The sequence below is a fragment of the Zalophus californianus genome, chromosome 2 (genome assembly GCF_009762305.2).
Source record: "Zalophus californianus isolate mZalCal1 chromosome 2, mZalCal1.pri.v2, whole genome shotgun sequence".
NCBI classification, from domain to species: Eukaryota; Metazoa; Chordata; class Mammalia; order Carnivora; family Otariidae; genus Zalophus; species Zalophus californianus.
Genome location: NC_045596.1, coordinates 117,087,571 through 117,107,687, shown reverse-complemented (window position 1 = coordinate 117,107,687; position 20,117 = coordinate 117,087,571). Strand labels below are relative to the sequence as shown.

The window sequence follows — 20,117 nt, the reverse complement described above, 5'->3', positions numbered from 1 at the left end:
GGCTTCCCTCTGAGCGGGGAGTCCGATGCGGGGCTCATCATGACCCAAGCCGAAGGCAGACACTTAACGACTGAGCCACCCAGGCGCCCCAGGATAAGGCTTTTTAAAAATTGGTTCGCTTATTAGCATTCAAGTCTGTTTTGCAGCAGAGAAAACAAATTGTAGGTACAGAATCATAGTCAGTAGCCCACCCAAAGGTACTGCGAGGAATAATTTGTTAAATGCATTGAGATGAAAATATGTTGGGTTACAGAGGTTGAGCCTGAAGTGGCACACAGGTCTTACTATCCTCTACTCCAAAGTGAAAGTTATTCATTTTTGTCCCTTTGCTTGGTCGCCATCTCTTTGCTCTCTCATGAATAATTTTCCAATTCGATTTGCACGCTTCAGTTCAAACACCTTGATGGAGTGTTGTGTGGTCAGACCTGTGGGTACAGAGAGGAAGAAGTTGTGGTCCCTGTCCTCCAAGGACTCATAGAACCATTGAGTTTAAAGCAAAACGAGGAAATGGGTGATCCCAACCCAATGTGTTAAGTATGATAGTAATAATAGCTGACATTTATGGAGTATGTCCTGGTATCAAGCTTTTCTCTCGGGACATTACCTACATCTCCTCATTTGAACCTTGTCCCTATTACCGTTACTTTACTGATGAGGTGATGAAAATGCAGAGAGGCTGGTGATTTGCCCAAGGACAATATAGCTGGTAAGTGTGGCTGCCAGGACTTGGCGCCATCACCTGCACGTGCATCCATTTCCCTGTAGCTGTTTCTCAAGTGTGATGTTGGCGGCACGCACAGGGAATGAAGGGAGCAGGGAAATCTTTGACTGTCTTGTCTGTTGAGCTATTCAACCAGGAGTCACACTGAACACTACAGGAAAATATGCCAATCATTGTCCTCCTCTGACACAGACTTAGACAAGCCCCCAACTTGCTATCTTACAGACTTGAGCAAAAGCTGGTGGCACCGTGGTAAAAATTCAGATGTGTTTTTTTTTCATATGAAATATATCAAATATTACTCCAGTGCACACTTGACTATCCATTGTTATGACCTGAATTTCTCCAAATCACAGGTAATCAACAGAACCAGGTGTCAATTTTCTGTAGATTTCTATTTAAACTGATGCGTTATGTTATTGTTATTGCCATCTATAAGTGATTTTTTTTTAGTCTTGAAAGCACAGTAGAAAGCATTATTGTAACCTTAGGGAATTCCAAATAGTTCAAAACAGATCAGTGTACTGGTGCAAGATTTTGAAATCCCACCTGAAGGTGGTGTTTGCATCTTCCTCCTGTCAGAATTTTCTAAAGCAGACAAAGACTCGGGACAAAGATAGCTGAGCCTTCTCTCATAATCGCCAACAGAGTCTTTCTCCTCAAACATAGACAGATTATGTCCATCTGCATCACTGTGATATCTTCACACTTAGTCTCCTCAGACGACAAGGACCAAGTTTAACTTACATGGAATTTATTTATCACAGACTAGGAACAGATGAGAGTAGAATAATTATAACAGGGTCTAGTAGTAATTATGATGGTGTTAACGTGGGAAGTGAGTCCCAATCTCTTCAGGCCATCTTATATGACATTAAGGTATGCTATAAAAAATGAGGTTTGTGTAATTGAAGAGAAAATAGCATCAGGAACATTGATTAGTCTCAACAGTAGTCCAGCCTGTGAACCTCAGAACACCCAACCACATTGTGAGCAGTGATTGGGTTTCACCACTTTAATATTATTAGATTGAGCTTTATTGGAGTTACAGTTTGCTGTTGTGGTTTCATAGTTGCATAAGAATTATAAGCATAAGAACTATATATTTGTATGCTTATACATATTCTTGAAACAAGATGATAAAAGATGTCAACGTTATGAGTTGACAACCTATGAGAAATTTTTCTTTTTAAAAGGGGGGTCTGTATATTCTTCATTTGAGAAACACTGTACTGTAACCCTTAGGCCTACAGAGGGAGACAAACACAGGCCTTGCTCTTCAGGAGTTTGCCTAAACACAGCATTCCTCACAGTGGACAAGATGGTAAGGTTATACACCAACTTTTTTGAAGTCATGATACCACATTTATTTGTGTCATAATACCACATTTATTATTGGTTGTTTTTTCTACTCTTTGACATTCTTTAAAAGTTGCTACTCAGCAAATAGTTTTTTTTCTGTATTTCCTATTGGGGATCTCCCTGACATCTTGGTTGATTTTTTTTTTCAACGTGCATGCTGTAAAATTCATTCTTTGTAGTGCACAGTTTTATGGGGTTTGACAAATGCATAGATTCATGTATCTACCACCCCAGTACCATACAGAGCATTTCACTGCCCTAAAAATTACCTGGTGTGACAGCCCCTTTATAGAAAACCTCTCCCCGTTCCCTCAACCCCTGGCAACCACTGACCTGTTTTCTATCCCCACAGATGTGCCTTTTCCAAAATTTTATAAAGGTGTGATCATACCAGATATAGCCTTTGGGGTCTGATTTCTTTCATTTACAGAATGCATTTAAGATTCATACATGTTATTGTGTGTGAATCAATGGCTCTTTCATTTTTTTTTTTTTATATTTTATTTATGTATTTGACAGAGAGAGACACAGCAAGAGAGGGAACACAAGCAGGAGGACTGGGAGAGGGAGAAGCAAGGCCCCCCGCGGAGCAGGACCCTGGGATCGTGACCTGAGCCAAAGGCGGACACTTAACGACTGAGCCACCCAGGCACCCTGGCTCATTCAGTTTTTAGTGTTGAGTAATAATCCATTGTATGGATATCAAGTTAATTTACCCATTACCCCGTTGAAGTACATCTTGGTTGTTTCCAGTGTAGGATGACTATGAATAAAGTTGTGATAAACATTCCTATGTGTTTCAACTCATTTGGAGTTGAAATGCCTAGGAGTAGAATTTCTGGTTATGTTGTAAGTATATACTTAAATTTATGAGAAATAACTAAACTGTCTTCCAACATGGTTGTACTATTTTCCATTTTCAACTGCAATGAATGAGAGTTCCTGTTCTGCCTCCTTACCAGAATTTGGTACTCAGGCTTTTTTTCACTTTAGCAATCCTAATAAGTATGCAGTGCTATCACAACATGGTTTTCATTTACATTTTCTTGGTAGCCATTGATGTTGAGCATCTTTTTTATGCTCATTTGCCATTAATATCTTCTTTGGTGAAATATGTGTTCAGATCTTTTGCCCATTTAAAAAAATGGGTTGTTTCTTTTCTTATTGTTGAGTTTTAAGATGTTATCAATTCTGGATACAAGTTTTTGTCAGATAGGTGATTCGTAAATAGTTTTTCCCAGACACTGCCTTGTCTTTTCATTTCCTTAAGTATATCTTTGGCAGAGCAAAGATTTCAATTTTTTCTTTTGTAGATTGTGCTTTTAATATTGTATCTAAAAACTCATTGCCAAACCCCAGTCATTCAAACTTTCTGCTGTTTTCTTTCAGACTTTTATAGTTTTGCATTTTACATTCAGGCTTATGATCTGTCTTTAGTTAAATTTTCTTCAAGATGTGAAATATATAGAGAGGGTTTTTGTTTGTTTGTTTGTTTTATATGTATGTCCAGTTGTTTCAGCATCATTTGTTGAAAACAGTCTCCTATGTCCTTTGCATTGCCCTGACACCTTTGTGCAAAATCAGTTGGCTATCTTTCTATGCGTCCATGTGTGAATTCTCTATTCTGTTGTATTGTTCTATGCATGTGTCCATTAGCCAATACAGCACTGTCTTGACTATGATAGCTTTATAGTAAGTCTTAAAATCCTATAGTGTGAGTTCTCCAACCTTTTCTTTTTCAGAATTGTTTTGGCTATTCTAAGTCCTTTGCCTTTCCATATAAATTGTAGAATTGGTTTGTCATCAACTATAAAAAGCTAATTAGGACTTTGATTGAGTTTGCATTGAATCTGTAAGATCAACTTGGGGAGAAATGACATCTTAATATTGATGCTTCCAAACCCTGAACACAGTATACTTTTCAGTATGTTTTCTTTAATATATTTCATCAGTATAGTTTCAGCATCTTTCCCAAATATTTTGTTAAGTTTATACTTAAGTACTTAACTTTTTGGTGTAATTATAAATGGTATTGTTTCTTAATATCACATCCCAACTATTCATTGCCAGAAGATAGGAATATGATTGGCTTTTGCATATTGATCTTTTACAACTTACTAGTAAATGATCAAGTTGTACTAGTTTCAGGAGTGTTTTTGTAGATCTTTGGAATTGACAACCATATCGTCTTCAAATAAAGGCAGTCTTATCTTTTTCCTCTCAAATTCATATGCCTTTTATTTATTTTTCTTAGCTTATTTCACTGGCTGACTTCCAGTATGATGTTGAATAGGTATAGTGAGAATGGACTTCTTGTCTTATTCCTAAACTAGGGGGAAAAGCATTCATTATCTTACCCTTAGGTATAGTGTTAGCTGAAGGGTTTTCATAGATTCCCTATATGAGGTTAGGGAAGTTCCTTTCTATTCATAATTTTCTGAGAGTTCTATCATGAATGGATGTTAAATTTTGTTTTTCTTTCTATTGAATAGATATTGATTGATAGATAAATAGATATGGCTGTTAACATGGAAATTATATTGAATGATTTTTGAGTTTGAACCAGCCTTGTATTCTTGTAATTCTTGTATTCCTATGATCTGGGATAAATCCCAATTGGTCATGTATTATCCTTTTTATATATTGCTAGATTCAGTTTGCTACTATTTTGTTGAGAATTTTTGACTTTATATTTGTGATGTATCTTGGTTTATAGTTTTCTTTTCTTGCAATATACAGTCTGGTTTGGGTCTTAGGGTAGTGCTGATTTCATAAAATGAGTTGGGAAATATTCCCTTCTCTTCTGTATTCTGGAAGATATTATGTATAATTGACATCATTTATTTCTTACATGTTTTGTAGAATTCACTAGTGAAATCATTTGGGTTTTCTTTTTGGAAGTTTTAAACTACAAATTCAGTTTCTTTAATAGATATGGGCCAACTCGGGTTAAGTATTTATTCTTGAGTGAGTCTTAATGGTTTGGGCCTTACAAGGAATTGGTCCATCTTATCTAAGCTGATGAATTTATGAACATGGACTTATTTGTAATATTCCCTTGTTATGCTTTAATGCCTGTAAGATCAGTTCATTCCTGATATTGGCAAATTGCGTCTTTTTCTTTTTCTTGGGCAGCTGGACCAGAGGCTTACTAATTTTATGACTTTATCAAAGAATCAGCTTTTGGTTTTCTGTTTTCAATTTCATTGATTTCTGTTCTATATTATTTCCATATTCCCTTTTTTCATCTGCTTCCTTTAGACTTAATTTGATCCCCTTTAATGTCTTAAGGTGGGAGAATAGGCTACTGAATTCAGATCTTTCTATTGCTCTTTTCTAATATAAGCATTTAAGTATAAATTTCCATTTAAAGATGCTTTAACTGCATCCTACAAATTTTTGATAAGTTGTATTTTTATTCTCTTTTAGTTCAAAATACTTTCAATTTCCCTGAAGGCTTAATCTTTGACCCATGCATTATTTAAACATGTGTTGCTTAATTTCCAAATATTTGGGTATTTACTAGATGTCTTTCTATCAATATTATATTGATATATATGTATATTATATCATTATGATAGATGATATCTTTGAGTGATATGTATCGATATTATTGATATTATCTATTATTATCAATACAATATGATTTGAGAATTTACTTTATATATTTTCATTCTTTTAAATTGCAAAGGTTTTTTATGGCTAAGAATATTCTCTGTGCACTTGAGAAGAATTTGTATTTTGCTGCTGTTGGATTCAGTGTTCTATAAATGTCAAATGGGACTAGTTGTTTGATGGTGTTGCTCTGCTGATTTTCTTTCTACTGATTTTCTACCTACTTTATCAATTTTTGAGAGGTGTTGAAGTCTTCATTTAAAATTGTAGATTTGTCTGTTTCTCCTTTAAGGTTTACCCATTTTTGCCTCATGTATTTTGAAGCTTGTTGTTGGGTGCATACAAATTTAAGATTGTTATCTTTTCTTAGAGAATTGACTTCTTTTTCATCATGTAATTTCATCTTTGTCTCTGATAATATTCCTTGTTGTGAAGTCTACTTTGTCTAAAATTATTGTAAATACTTTGTTAGTATTTTGCATGACATATCTTTCTCCATCCTTTTATTGTTATCCTAAATATGTCTTTTTATTTAAAATGGGTCTCTCATAGACTGCATAAACTTGAATCCAGGTGTTTTTTTATTTGTTTTTTTTTTAGTAAGTTCTGATCATTTCTGTCTTTTTAACTTGTGTGTTTAGATTGTTCACATTAAAGATGATTACTGATATGATTGAATTAAAATCTGCCATCTTACTAGCTGTTTTTTAATTTGTTTTATTTGTTATTTATTTCTTTTTACCTTTTTCTGCCTTGTCTGGGTTTAATTCAACCTTTAAAAGCTTTTTTAATGGTTGCCCTAGGGTATACAATAAAATTAAAAAAAATCTGAATCCACCTTCAAATAATACTATCTTATTACATATGGAGTTCCAAAAACTCTAACAGTATATTTCCAATTCTTCTCTCCCTCTCATAATTTTACTTTTACATATACTATAACCACACAGTTTATTGTTAATATTATTGCTTTAAATAGTCAGTTATTTTTTAGAGCAATTAAAATAAAACAAAAATGATTTTATAAGCCCTTCATGTATTCCATTTCTGATACTCTTCATTTCTTGGTGCAGATCTAATATTCTGATGTATCTCATTTTTTCCTGCCTTGAAGAATGTCTTTTAATATTTCTTTTAACTTGGGTCTGCTGCTTGTAGGTAGGTCCTTACATTTTTGTTTGTCTGACAAAGTCTTTATTGTTTCTATACTTGAGGACATTTCTTCTGAATGTAGAATTCTGAATTGACATTTTTTTCCCCTTTCAGCACATTGAAGATATCATTCTATTTTACAGTTTCTTACAAGAAGTCTGCTATAATTCTTATCCTTATTCCCCTATAGGTAATGTGTTTTTCCACTGGCTTCTGTCAAGATTTTCTTTGTCTTTGGTATGTCTTAGTGTTTTTGTTTGGTTATTTTATTTGTTTTGTTTTTGTCTTTAAATTTTTCTTGTGGTTCTCTAAGCCTCTTGGATCTGAGGTCTGGTGTTTGCCACTAATTTAGAAAATTCTCAGCCATTATTTCTTGAATATTTTTTCTGTCCAGTCTCTCTTTTTTTCTTCTTCTGAGATTCGAAATTATGTATATGTTAGACTGTCTAATATTGTCCCATAGCTCTTCGGTATCTTGTTCTATTTTTTTTTTCTCCTAGTGTTTTGGTTTGGGTACATTTTATTGATGTATATTCAACTTCATTGATTCTTTCCTTGACTATGTCAAGTCTACTGATGAGCCTCTTAAAGATGTTCTTAATATCTGTTACTGAGTTTTTGATTTCTAGCATTTCATTTGATTTTCTTACCATTTCTATCTCTTTACTAAATGATCTGATTGTGCATTTTATTAACTTTTCCCATTAGAATCTTTAACATATTAATCATAGTAATTTTAAATTCCCTGTCTGATAAATCCAACATATGTCTGATTCTGGTTGTGATGATTGCGTTATCTTTCTGGACTATGTTTTTTCTTGCCCTTTTGTATGCTGTGTACTTTTTTTATTGAAAGGTATTTATGACAATAGATACTAAAACAATGTTTTTTATGCTCAGAGAGGAGCAAGATTTTCCTTTTTGCTAGGCCTTTGATGTGAGAGTTTGGGGTGTTCATTGAGGCCAATCCCCAGAGGAGGTCTGTACCTTGTAGCTTTCTCAGCTATGTTACACAGCCACTCTTGCTAGCATGGTGGTAGTAGGGGGCAGAGGGTTGACCTCTTTTGTTCTCATGAAGCCTCAGTCCCAGACAGACACTGGAAACCTGGGTCTTAGGTGTTCCTGCCCGTTCTCCAGCTGTAGTGCTGGCCCTAGCAAGTATTCTCACCCCTCCCCCAGTGGAGAAACTTCTTCCCCTCCCCCTCCATTCTCCCCTTCTAGCTAGAGTCAGTTTCTACCAGTACTCTCAGGGTATAGTTTTGATCCTCTTCCTGCTGTAGATTAAGGCTTTGTTGGGCAGAGGAGATAAAGGAGATCTATCAGGGTGATATTTGGGCAGTGGACAATGGCTGCTGTTCTCCTTCCCCAGCTAGCACCTTACAGGACATTTCCTTAGGATTCTCCCTGATCTTCCCTGTGAGCACCTGGTGTTCCCAGAGGAACAACCTACAAGAGGGTATGAACCAGCCTATGTCTGCAGCCCCCTGGGACTTCACACTCTCATGCTAGCCCACACTTGGCCTTCAGCAATTCTTTAAACATTTCTACTTTAATCTTCTTACCACCTTTTATGGGTTTCGGCAACATCTGTCTCAGGTTAGCAAATGCTTGAATCCTGTTTCTTCCTGCAAGCCTTTGTCTTTTTCTCGTTTTAAGTTAGTTATTTGCCTGCAATATTAGTTCTCTGATAGGTACAAGAAAAGTTGTTCATTTGAAGCTTATTCAGTTTTTTCTTCTTATTGTAAGGGTAGGAACAATGCTTTTTCCAGCTCTTAAATCTCTGACTTTAATCACAACCATTTGTCATGTTTTAAAATTTAAAATTCCAGGGGTGCCTGGCTGGCTCAGTCAGTAGAGCGTGCGGCTCTGGATCTTGGGGTTGTGAGTTCAAGTTCCACATTGTGTGTAGAGATCACTTAAAAATAAAATCTTAAACAAAATAAAATAAGATTAAAATTCAAAAAAATAGAAAAGGAAGGAAAACTTCCAAATTCATTCTATGAGGCCAGTATCACCCTGACACCAAAACCAGATAAAGACACCACAAAAAGAGAGAGAGAGAAAGAACTACAGGCCATTTATCTCTCATGAATATCAATGCAAAAATCCTCAACAAAATATTAGCAAACCAAACCCAATGATACATTAAAAAAGTACACCACAGTCAAGTGGGATTTATTCCCAGGATGCAGGGGTGGTTCAATATTCACAGAACAGTCAACATGATATGTCACATCAATAAGAGAAAGGATAAAAACCATATGATCATTTCAATAGATACAGAAAAAAAATCTGACAATGTACAACATCCATTCATGATAAAAACCTTCTGCAAAGTAGGTCTATAGGGAATACGTCTCAATATAATAAAGCCCTTATGAAAAACCCAGAGCCAACACAATACTCAATGGTGGAAAAACTGAGAGCTTTCCCACCAAGGTCAGGAACAAGACAAGATGTCCCCTCTCACCAATTTTTATTCAACATAGTGTTAGAAGTCTGAGCCACAGCAATTGGACAACATAAATAAAAGTCACCCAAATTGGTAAAACTCTCACTATTTGCAGATGGCATGATATTATATATAAAAAACCCTTAAGACTCCACCAAAAAACTACTAGAACTGATAAATGAATTCAGTAAAGTTGCAGGGCACAAAATCTGGAAATCTCTTGCATTCCTATATGCTAATAATGAAGCAGCAGAAAGTGAAATTAAGAAAAGAATCCCATTTACAATTGCACCAAAAACAATAAAATATCTAAGAATAAACTTAACCAAACAGGTGAAAAACCTGTACTTTGAAAAGTGTAAAATACTGATAAAAGAAATTCAAGATGACACAAAGGAATAGAAAGACATTTCCATGCTTATGGATTGGAAGAACAAATATTGTTAAAATGTCTAAAGTACCCAAAGCAATCTACAGATTTAAGGCCATTCCTAACAAAAATACCAACAGCATTTTTTATAGAAGTGGAAAATAACAATCCTAAAATCTGTGTGGAATTACAAAAGACCTTGAATAGCCAAAGCAATCTTGAAAAAGAAAAACAGAACTGAAGGTATCATAATTCCGGACATGAGATATCGGCTCACACCTGTCAGAATGGCTAAAATAAAAAACACAAGAAACAACAAGTATTGGCAAGGATGTGGAGCAAAAGGAACCCTCTTGCACTGTTGGTGAGAATGCAAACTTGGTACAGCCAATGTGGAAAACAATATGGAGGTTCCTCAAAAAATTAAAAATAGAACTACCTTATGATCCAGCAATCTCACTACTAAGTATTTACCTAAAGAACACAAAAATGCTAATGTTTATAGCAGCATCATCTATGAGAGCCAAACTATGGTAGTGTCCATCAACTAAAGAATGGATAAAAAAGAGGTGGTATATATTTTCAATGGAATATTACTCAGCCATAAAAAAGAATGCAATCTTGCCATTTGCAACAACATGGATGGAGCTAGAAAGTATAATGCTAAGCGAAATAAGTCAGTCAGAGAAAGACAAATGCCATATGAGTTCACTCATATGTGGAATTTAAGGAACAAAGCAAACAAGCAAAGGAAAAAGAGAGAGAGACAAACCAAGAAACAGATTCTTAACGATAGAGAACAAACTGATGGTTACAGAGGAGAGAGGGGTGGGGGAATGGGTAAAATAGGTGATGGGGATTAGAAACTACACTTACCATGATGAAAAATAAAATAAATTTAAGTTTTATCAGCATTAATTTGATTTTAAAAGTTTTAGAGGATTTTTATAATAGCCCAAAGACATCTTTCTAGGAATATTTGGAAACTAGAACTGGGAATCACTAATGAAGAGAGTATAAAAATGTGATGGGATATTTTGGATCACTTATTTGTGTGTACATATATGTTTTCTGTATGTTTCTATTACTCAGACTTGGAGCTCAAGTGCCTCAAGTTTGGGGGCTTGGTAGTAAGGGGGGGAGAGTTATGTGGTGGCACAGAAAGGAGAAGTAACTTCCAAGAACTTCTGGGCTTTGTTTCCAGAACCCTGAGCCTGTAGTAGAACTTAGAAGGTTTGCAGGGAAAGAAGAGCACGAGGGTTTACAGGAAGCAAAGAGGACAACAGAAGAACAAAGACTCTTTCCCAGACTAGAAAATAGTTCCTGACCAGGACTGGAGATCAAGGGACATCTTGGAATAGAGCTGGAATGGGAGCCACAGGAGCCCATGAGCTACCTAGGCAGACAAGACCCCTAGGCTAACTCACAAAAGATGCCCCTGTCTTAGGTGTGACGTGGAAGCATAGAGTGCCACCAGTCCTGAAAAGCCCTTAGGAGCAAAGACAATGGAAGTCTTAGTGGAAACCTGTGGGACAGATGACTAATACCAGAGTTATCCACCTCCACAGATAACTTCACACTGCAGAATATGCTGGACACCCTACATGACCTTGAGGAGTAGGGTATTCGATAATGACAGAGATTATATTTTCACACGAGTTTGGAGAGATTGGAGTTCAAAGTCAATATAGTAGACTTCTGGAAAATAGAGATTTAATATTGCTTGCACATCTTAATTTGTAGACTGAGAATCATGCCTGCTACTAAAGGATTCAATTCCCAGGGACCTGGTTACCGTTCTGTTTTGTTGAAAATGTTTTGGATTCTAGTAACTAAGGATTTTTTTTCCACTCGGGTGCATCTGAGGGCTTCAATGTGCCTTCAATTCTAATGATTCCCTCTAGGGGGAAGTGGGGTAGGATGGTGGAACCTGCAAGGGGAAAACACTTTGAATAAATCCCTCAGGTGTTCTGAAAACTACTCCCTCTCTCCCGCCCCCCACACTAGCACCCCTTGCCTAGAGCTTCCCTGAGAATCCCTGTTTTTCTCTCATGGTCTTATGTGCACTTTTTTCAATGAAGACACTGAAACAAAGGCACAATTTGACTCTTTTAAGTGGGAGGTGTATTCTTAGAAAGGTTCGCTTACATGAACCTATTTCTGTGAAAACGCAGAGTGCTATATACAGAAGTTGAAATGGTTGTTGTTATTTGCATTACAAACAAGAATATTTGTGGGAGGGGCGCCTGGGTGGCTCAGTCATTAAGCATCTGCCTTCGCAGCTCAGGTCACGGTCCCAGGAGGATGGAGCCCGCATTGGGCTCCCTGCTCAGCAGAAAGCCTGCTTCTCCCTCTCTCACTACCCCCTGCTTGTGTTCCCTCTCTCACTGTGTCTCTCTCTGTCAAATAAATAAAATCTGTAAAAAAAAAAAAAAAGAATATTTGTGGGAGAGGTGGTGAGGGACGGGGTAACTGGGTGATAGGCATGAAGGAGGGCACGTGATGGAAAGAACTCTGGGTGTTGTATGCAACTGATGAATCGCTAAATTCTGCGTCTGAGACTAATAATACACTATATGTTAACGAAATTGAATTTAAATTAAAAATAATTTTAAAAAGAATATTTGTGAATCTGTAGCTAGGAGAGGAAAAAATCCATGGATTTCCTTCTTGGGAAGCAGCCACTGACTTGGGAAATTGTCCTCCTGACCTGGCCTCCTACCGCAGTTGTTAGAAGGATCCTGTGAAAGGCAGATAAGCATCTGCATGAAAATGTCCCCAAAGTGCGCAATTGAGAGAATTCAGGGCAGTTCTCCCATTCAGTTCTGTTGACCGAGGCCCTGGTGCTGGTGTATTGAAGAGAGGTCCTTGACATCATCACAGAAGAGATGTGTGTTTTTAGCTGGTGTTTCTGCCAGTGAGACCACGACCGACTGGGCCTAAGCTCGAGGGGATAGCACATTTTGACATCTTCCAGAGCTACTGTCAGATGCCTGGTTTGTGGGACTCATTTTCTGAGTTTGCGCAATGTTTCACCACCACCAAAGGCCCCCAGGAACCTGGTATCTCAAAGCTGCTGCCCACGTGGTGCCTATTTCTGATGTTAACACAATCATATTATAGCGCTTCTTCTCTCCCCTGGGGAGGGGAGCAGGGGGAGAAAGGCCTGGAACCAGGAATCCCTTGGAAATTGAAGCAAAAAGCAAGAAGCAGGTAAAGGAGAAACTTCTAAAAATCTAGGTTAAAGTGTTCAAAGAGCATGCAGAGAGAAGGTTATCCCTTGTGATTTATCAGTGGAACACAGAAAATCAGCGAAATATCACCAGACAGTGTGGGTATCAATGTAGACATACTGAAAGGGCCTATTTGCTGCCCAAAGAGGCTGGGTGTGGGCTACTGCTTGGACCTGCTAATGAGAGATGTTCCTGGAAACAGAAGATGTCCCTGTTCAGAGACAGGATGAAATATTTTTGAGTTTGCTCCTATTTCAGCACGTTGGTTAGGAGCTCAAGCTCTGGAATTAAAACCAAGTTTGAATCCCAGTTCTGCCACTTCCTCCTTTTATGACCTCCAGTTAGTTATGAAGATATACAAAGGGCTACTGTGGGGATCAGATTAGGTAATAGAGTGCAGAAGCTGTGGAGGCACACAATAAATGTTAGATTGTTAGCCATATTCTCCCCTTCTAATTTAAGCTACAGTCTACTACTCTGTACCATTACTCAAAGGTCACTTCCCCCTAGAAAAGGAATGTCTGTTGACATCCAGGGGAAGATTAGAGATTTGCATTTTTATTATTTCACTCGCTGAGAAGAGAGAATATCACATTCTTTAAGGGATTTCTTGAGGTCAAAGAACCAGGTAATTTCTATAGGAGTCCCAACCTACTACAGGGACACTGACTTGCCAGCTAACCCTCAGATTCTTTTTTTTTTTTTTTTTAAGATTTTATTTATTTGACAGAGAGAGCACAAGCAGAGGGAGAGAGAGGGAGAAGCAGGTTCCCTGCTGGGAAAGGAGCCTCATGTGGGACTGGATCCCAGGACCCTGGGATCATGACCTGGGCCGAAGGCAGTGGCTTAACCAACTGAGCCACCCAGGTGTCCTTAACCCTCAGATTCTTGATAGAAAGTATGATCCAGTGTTTGATTCTCTTGGGTTCAAGGGACTCAGACTTATTTGGTGGTAGGGGGTTATTGCAAGAATAGACAGGAGAGTGAAAAATGGCAAGGAACCATCTCAGCAGCCACATCCATCCCTCCTGGAGAACCAGAGGGACATTCATGACTATACAGAATCTCTGGTCTCAGGGGCCCCTCTGGCCCTAGTCACGTCATTGTCCTCTGAGACCAACTTCTGATTGCTCCTGACACTAGCATCTCCGTCATACAGCTGGCCGGCTCTCCTGTCACCTTCTCCATTTGCTGCTTTTGCTTCCCTCTCTCCTTGAGATTCCTACAGAGGAGAGAATCGGCCTGTGATATTTTTTATTACCCTCCGATGTATAAGGCTTCTATTATGGGGCTGAGTTCTCACTCATGGGAAGCCCTAAAATCCCTCCCAAAAATACATGAAGAATGGGACCCAATTCTTTCATGAAATGGTGACTTACTGCTCTTTTCCTTGGCTTTGCTTTATAAATTAGTTCTCATGTCTTAAATTTAATGGTCACCTCCCCCAGGATACTAGCTTAGGCACTTGGATCTGAGACTCCTATCTCTTAGGTGCAGATGGAAGATTTGCAATAAAACAGATTAATTTTCTGTACTTATTACTCTCCACATTAGCTCATAGGCTAAGTTTAAAATCCACATTTCCAGTTTGGTAACTTTTTGGTTGCAGGATAAACTTCAGGCTAGTGACAGTTTATTTGTTCAAGGAGAAATGCAACAATTTATGACAAATACATCAAATGACATGAGGCTCTCCTGGCATGAAAAGACAGAGAACTGACTCATCAGGAGGTACTCTTAGGAGACTCTCACCTGGGCATTCCAGCTGGAGGGAGGAAAAGAACCTACATGACCAGCATTTATTATGTCACCTTCCACTTAGTGAACGTAAGATTTCATCTCAGTTTTGTAGAGAATTCACATGAAGGCTGATATAACATCCAGATGAATTTCTTTCTTGGTAGTTCTCTAGGTTGCAAAATTTCTAGATGGTAGAATGACCAGGACCTTGAATTAAAAAAACATCAGCAAAAAGCATTCAGCTCTGTGATAATAACAACTACAAATTTATGGGATGAAACGACAAAAAAAATCCCTAGATTTAAGGATAATTTTACTCCAAACTACCAGTTAAATATATAATTATGTAATCACCTATATAAATCTGGGTCTCCTTTTACTTTCAGTGTCCCTGGTTCAAATATAAATGGTATTTTTAGTCCCTGTTTTTCCTTTTTACCAAGCTTGATCAGTGAACGAGAAAGTCTTATCAATCATCTACTAGTTGGAAAGCATGGAGCTTTGAACCACATAGCTCGTTTCAAAATTAGAAATGCCCCCACTTAGGGGCCCATGTCAAGACTTTCAGGAGGTAGTTGTCACTACATCTTAGGTCTGACATGTGTCTTTGGGTAAAAGCAGCTAAGAAATGTTCCTTGAGATGGTGTGGGCGGGGAGAGTGATAAAAATGGTATTTCTGTTTTTTTAATGAGTAAATTCCAATTCATATTTGCTAGAAAGCACTATAGCTGTTTCTCACTTAAAGTGTTCATTCTAAAATATTTATAACACAATTATTTTGAAAACAAAGCACATTTTTTTTTCATTGACACATTCTAAAGATCCATCCTGATGGGATTTTTGGTGACAGAAAAATATTTTATTACTACTACTAATCACTAACATTTACCGAGGGCTTATTACTTGCTAGGCGTTGTTCTAAGATCATTACACAATTCTCTCATTCCCACAATGATAAGAGATATTGTCCCAATTTCCCAGATTAGGAATCTTTTTTAGGGAAAAAAAGAGTTTAAGTTCCCAGCCCACAGTCTAATGGTTGAGGTGGAGAAAGGATGAACTCAAGGGGTGACCCTGAGCCACGCACTTAACCACACCACTGTGCTGCTACCCACACATGTCCAGGTTCACCAGGAAGAGGGCAGAGTTTCACAGGCTGTCTCACATTGAGATAAAAATCCACTGTAAGTTGGATCATGGAAAGAGCTTGTCTTCATCCTCACCCATGATAGCATCCTAGGAACTTACCTGGGATGGCCCTACCATTTCAGTCGGCTTTAGACTCACTCATGGTGAATGATTGGGAAATGTTAATTGAATGATATAGGTTGACTCCCTAGGGGTATGTACAAAATAGGTAGTTGAATCTTAGTTTAATTGAATGGAATGCAGATATTATGGTTTCACAAGTGCTACTGAGAAACAATTGCAGAAATCAGACAAATGGAGATTTTAAGAGTATGTTTTATTAATGTTAAAGCTGGATTGACAAGCTTCATTGTGGTCACAGTCAGACTCCCCAGTGCTTTTTCCCAAGTCTGAAACTTGGTACATCTCCCCCAAGGGAGGGCTAGCTCTGTAGAAAGTACATGCAGAGCAAAACAGCTGCATCTACTGTGTCCCTCCCTTGGAACAAGGTGAGACCAGGGTCTTCAGAGCTGGCCCCAGCGGCAGGGAAGCTCTGACCCCTTCCTGATTGCCACTCATGAGGCAGGAAGTAAGCAAAACACACCCATCCTCTGACAAGGAGATCCAGGGAAGAAGGAGAAAGGGCCGAGTTTCTTGCTCAGTGCTTCTGACTCCACCAAGCAGATAAGGGACTACTTGGCCCTCAGGAGAGAGTAAGCAGGGTGAAGGAGGGGCTGTGGCACCTTTCCAACTCTTTCAAAAGGGTGAAAGTTCCCATCATTTGGTCCCAGGCCTTACCCCCGCAAGGGAGAAGAAAGATTCCCTCAAATGGCAGAAATTATGCTGAGTGATCTGAGCATGCTGGTTGCTGCTTTTGGCAGTGAGTTTCTACTCGGGTAAAACAGGGACACAGATCTATTGCACATAGAGTGAAGGTTCCTGAAGGATTTATGGTTCTTTGGGATTGATTTAAGGTTTGACCATAACCTCATGAAATAGGACATATGAATCCAGCCGGCAGCAGTTAGGTAGCTGGGAATGCACCCACCATGGCATCCTAAAATCACTTCTGTCCAGGGGAGAAGCTGGCTATTTTCTGTGTCTGAGAAGCAGCAACAGCCTATTTAAAATAAGGATGCATCAGATTGAGGGAACATTTGATTAATACTGTATTACTTCTAGCACTTTAAGAATTCAATAATGGAGGAACCCAACCAAGTACAACTGGTTGCACATCAGTTTGACTTGATATTTCATGTGGCAAGGATGAATGTATAAGAATTTACAACCATTCCTCTCCCCACATTTTAAGGACAATTGTTGTCTCAGTAGCTCAGTTCACATGCCTTTGGTGTGCTGGTCAGGAAAGTAGGTAGAAAGTAGAATTGGGAGAAAGTGAGAAGAAGTAACTTGATCTACATAGGGAAAGGCATAGAACCACCTAAGGGAGCAAAGAAAACATCCAGGACCCAGAAGAATCGCAAAAGAGGGAAGGAGGGAGTGATGGAAGGGAGAGGCAGCCTGGGCTGGAGATTTTGCAAGAGAGGAAGAGAGAAATTTGAGTAGCTTCTATGAGCTGTGAGATTTGGGGGAGAACAGAATGGAGAAGGTGATTTCCAGCAACTTTTCAATAGGCACTTCTAAGTAACTCTACCTACATTAAGGAAAGCTTTGAATAAAGATCTTTGTTTGTCACTCTTCAAAATTTTGAAATGGGATGAATTGTTCCTCCTGGATAAGTTATTATGAGGGAATAGGCTTTAAGGATTGGCAAAGAAGCCCAGATTTATTTGGATTTTTCTTTTTTTTTTTAAGACTTTATTTATTTATTTGAGAGAGAGAGAAAGAGCACACATGTGAGCAGGGGGAGGGGCAGAGGGGGGAGGGAGAGGGAGAAGGAAAGAATCTCAAGCAGACTCCATGCTGAGCACAGAGCCCGATGTGGGGCTCAATCCCATGACCCTGAGATCATGACCTAAGCTGAAACCAAGAGTCAGAAGCTTAACTGACTGTGCCACCCAGGCGCCTCTAGATCTTTCCATTTGGATATTTCTAGACTGAATCATCCTGTGGGTACTGACACTGAGATTGTCCACAAAGTATAAAGTGGTAATTGTTGAAAGGATGTGCCCAGGAGGTGGCCAGACTGCACAGCAGGATGGGACAATGGCTCAAGCACAGAGTGGTGACAGGGATATGTTAGCAGGTAGCCCTTGGCACAAGACAGATCTGACAGACAACGACCTTTCTAGTCATTCTACATCAACACACTTCTTGTTATCTATTAATGGGCTTCCCTGGCCAAAACTTGTGAATGGTCTTCAGCACATCATCTTTGGGCCTTCTATTTTGAAGGATGTTTGCTGGTGAATGGCCTGCAGGTGAGGTGAGACTCCAACTGCTGGGTCCAGGGTCATAGAAAGTCAGGGTACTGGGATTCAGAAGTGTCGGGCTTCAGGGTCAGCACTAGTGCTGGACGAATCTACTTGCTTTGCTTCAGTTTCCTTATCCATGAGACAACAGTCTTAGGTAGATGATATCAGTGATCCCTTTCAGCTCTAACATTGCATGCTAACTTCCCAGGTCCTCATTCCTCACTGCAGCTACTGGTCCCAATCTTTCCTGCCCCAGAGGCCTGACCAGCTTCCCTTCCCCACCCAGATGTTCATTCTGCTCACATCATACATCTCCGAATCAGGCCTACCCGGGAATGAGCAAGGACAGGCTGGAGCACGGCTAGAGCACAGAAGCTGCATGCTCCTATATTGTAAGCTCTCAGCCAGCTGGAAGGAGGTAGAGGGTGTCTCCTCAGTGACCCAGGCACTCTGGGAGTCACAACCCCTCCTTGCACACATGCAGACTGTGAGAGTAGAGCATGTCTCTGGAGCTCAGACAGCTTGCCTAGCAGGAGGAGGCAGCTTTGGGTTGTTGTTTTTTTTTTTTACAGATGCTTTTCAGAGCCAGTAAAACAGCAACTGGATAAATATAGGAAGATGACGCATCAACTCTGTGTGGCTGTACATGCATGAGCGTGCATGCTCAGACAAGCCCGCAAGCTGAGGACCGCCACGTGGCCCTCAGCCTCAACCGACACTCCGGCTCCCCGAGCCAGCAACTCTGAACGGAATGTGGCTTCATCAAAGCAGCCTGGCAGGAGGATGGGATGAGGCCGCGAGCACAGTCGTGCCCTCAGCTCCTTGGAGCATTCTCAGCAGTCGCCCTCAGTCGTCCCTGGCTATATATAGCCCTGCTGACAGCAGTGCACATGCCATCTTTCTGAATGAAATACCAGACGTCCTTCCAGGCTCCGTGAAAGCAGCAGCGAAGTGGCATTTGAAAGTTTTTGAAAATGAGTGGGGGAAACAGAGCAGGTGTTTTGCTCATTGTGAAAGGCAAATGCCGAGTTGGAAGGTTTTGAGGTAGGGAACGTGGGCCAAACTTAGGACAGCCAATTTTTAATTACCAGCACAATTAGCAGCCTGGCTTAACAACAAGCCTATTTTGTCAAGCTCTGTTTAAGAATCAACGAATTGCAGCAATAGTACCAAACAGAGGAACAATGCAGTGATCATATCCCACTCTTGAAAATCAGTGTTCTGTCTCCACAGTCCTAGCCTGCTACCAGCAAGCATCTGACTCGCTCTTCCTGGCCCTGACTAAATTGGCATAAGGGCAGGGATCGTGTCTCTATAAGGCCATCTGCCCTGTGGTCGATCAATCTGTATTAAGTGAACTATATTAAATGAATGTGTTGTACATCAACATTAACTTCTTGGGATAAAACAAAACAGAGTCTCTCTGTCTTCTTATCATCCCTAGTCGTGACCACTGTTTGAAATTTTGAACTATTTAATGTAAAGGCATACAACCCTAAAGGTTACTCAGTATCTCCTTGGGGACAGGATTTCTGTGTGAGGCTCACTATCTAAGAGCATCCGTTGGGTCTTGGAATGCTTTGGTGTGAGCCCCGTTGGTAAAACTTGTGTATGTGCTTTCATCTGTTACTCAGATCAGGCCTAAGAGACTCAGACAAGTCAAGAATGCTCCTCGGAAGTGTGAGAGGTCTCCCAGGAACAATAGAAGCCCAGAAATGACATCAGACGACCTTTGTAAGGAACCGGAGACTGGAGAGTTCTAGGCCATCAGACTTTGCCTCTGGAATTGAGTCAGAGGAACAGAGACCATAGACTGATCAGTTCCTGCTCAGCTTTCACTGAGCCTGCAGCCCTCTCATTGGGCCAGACAGGTGTTGGCTGATTCTTCTCCAGAGCTAACCTTAGGGCAATCATGGTGGAAGGCAATCTCTCCTCTAGAGAGAGACCTCAGCAACTCCCCAGTTAAGCT

General features: G+C 39.5%; 1 long non-coding RNA gene across 1 annotated transcript in view; it reads right to left on the bottom strand.

Annotated features, from left to right (window-relative positions):
* LOC113925187 overlaps positions 1-20,117 on the bottom strand; it is a 57,282-nt gene continuing 37,165 nt past the window's right edge. The window contains exons 2-3 of the long non-coding RNA XR_003520940.1: positions 14,658-14,852; positions 1-425 (exon numbers count right to left, since the gene is read on the bottom strand). This is a non-coding gene — a long non-coding RNA (uncharacterized LOC113925187). The remainder of the gene's footprint in view (positions 426-14,657; positions 14,853-20,117) is intronic.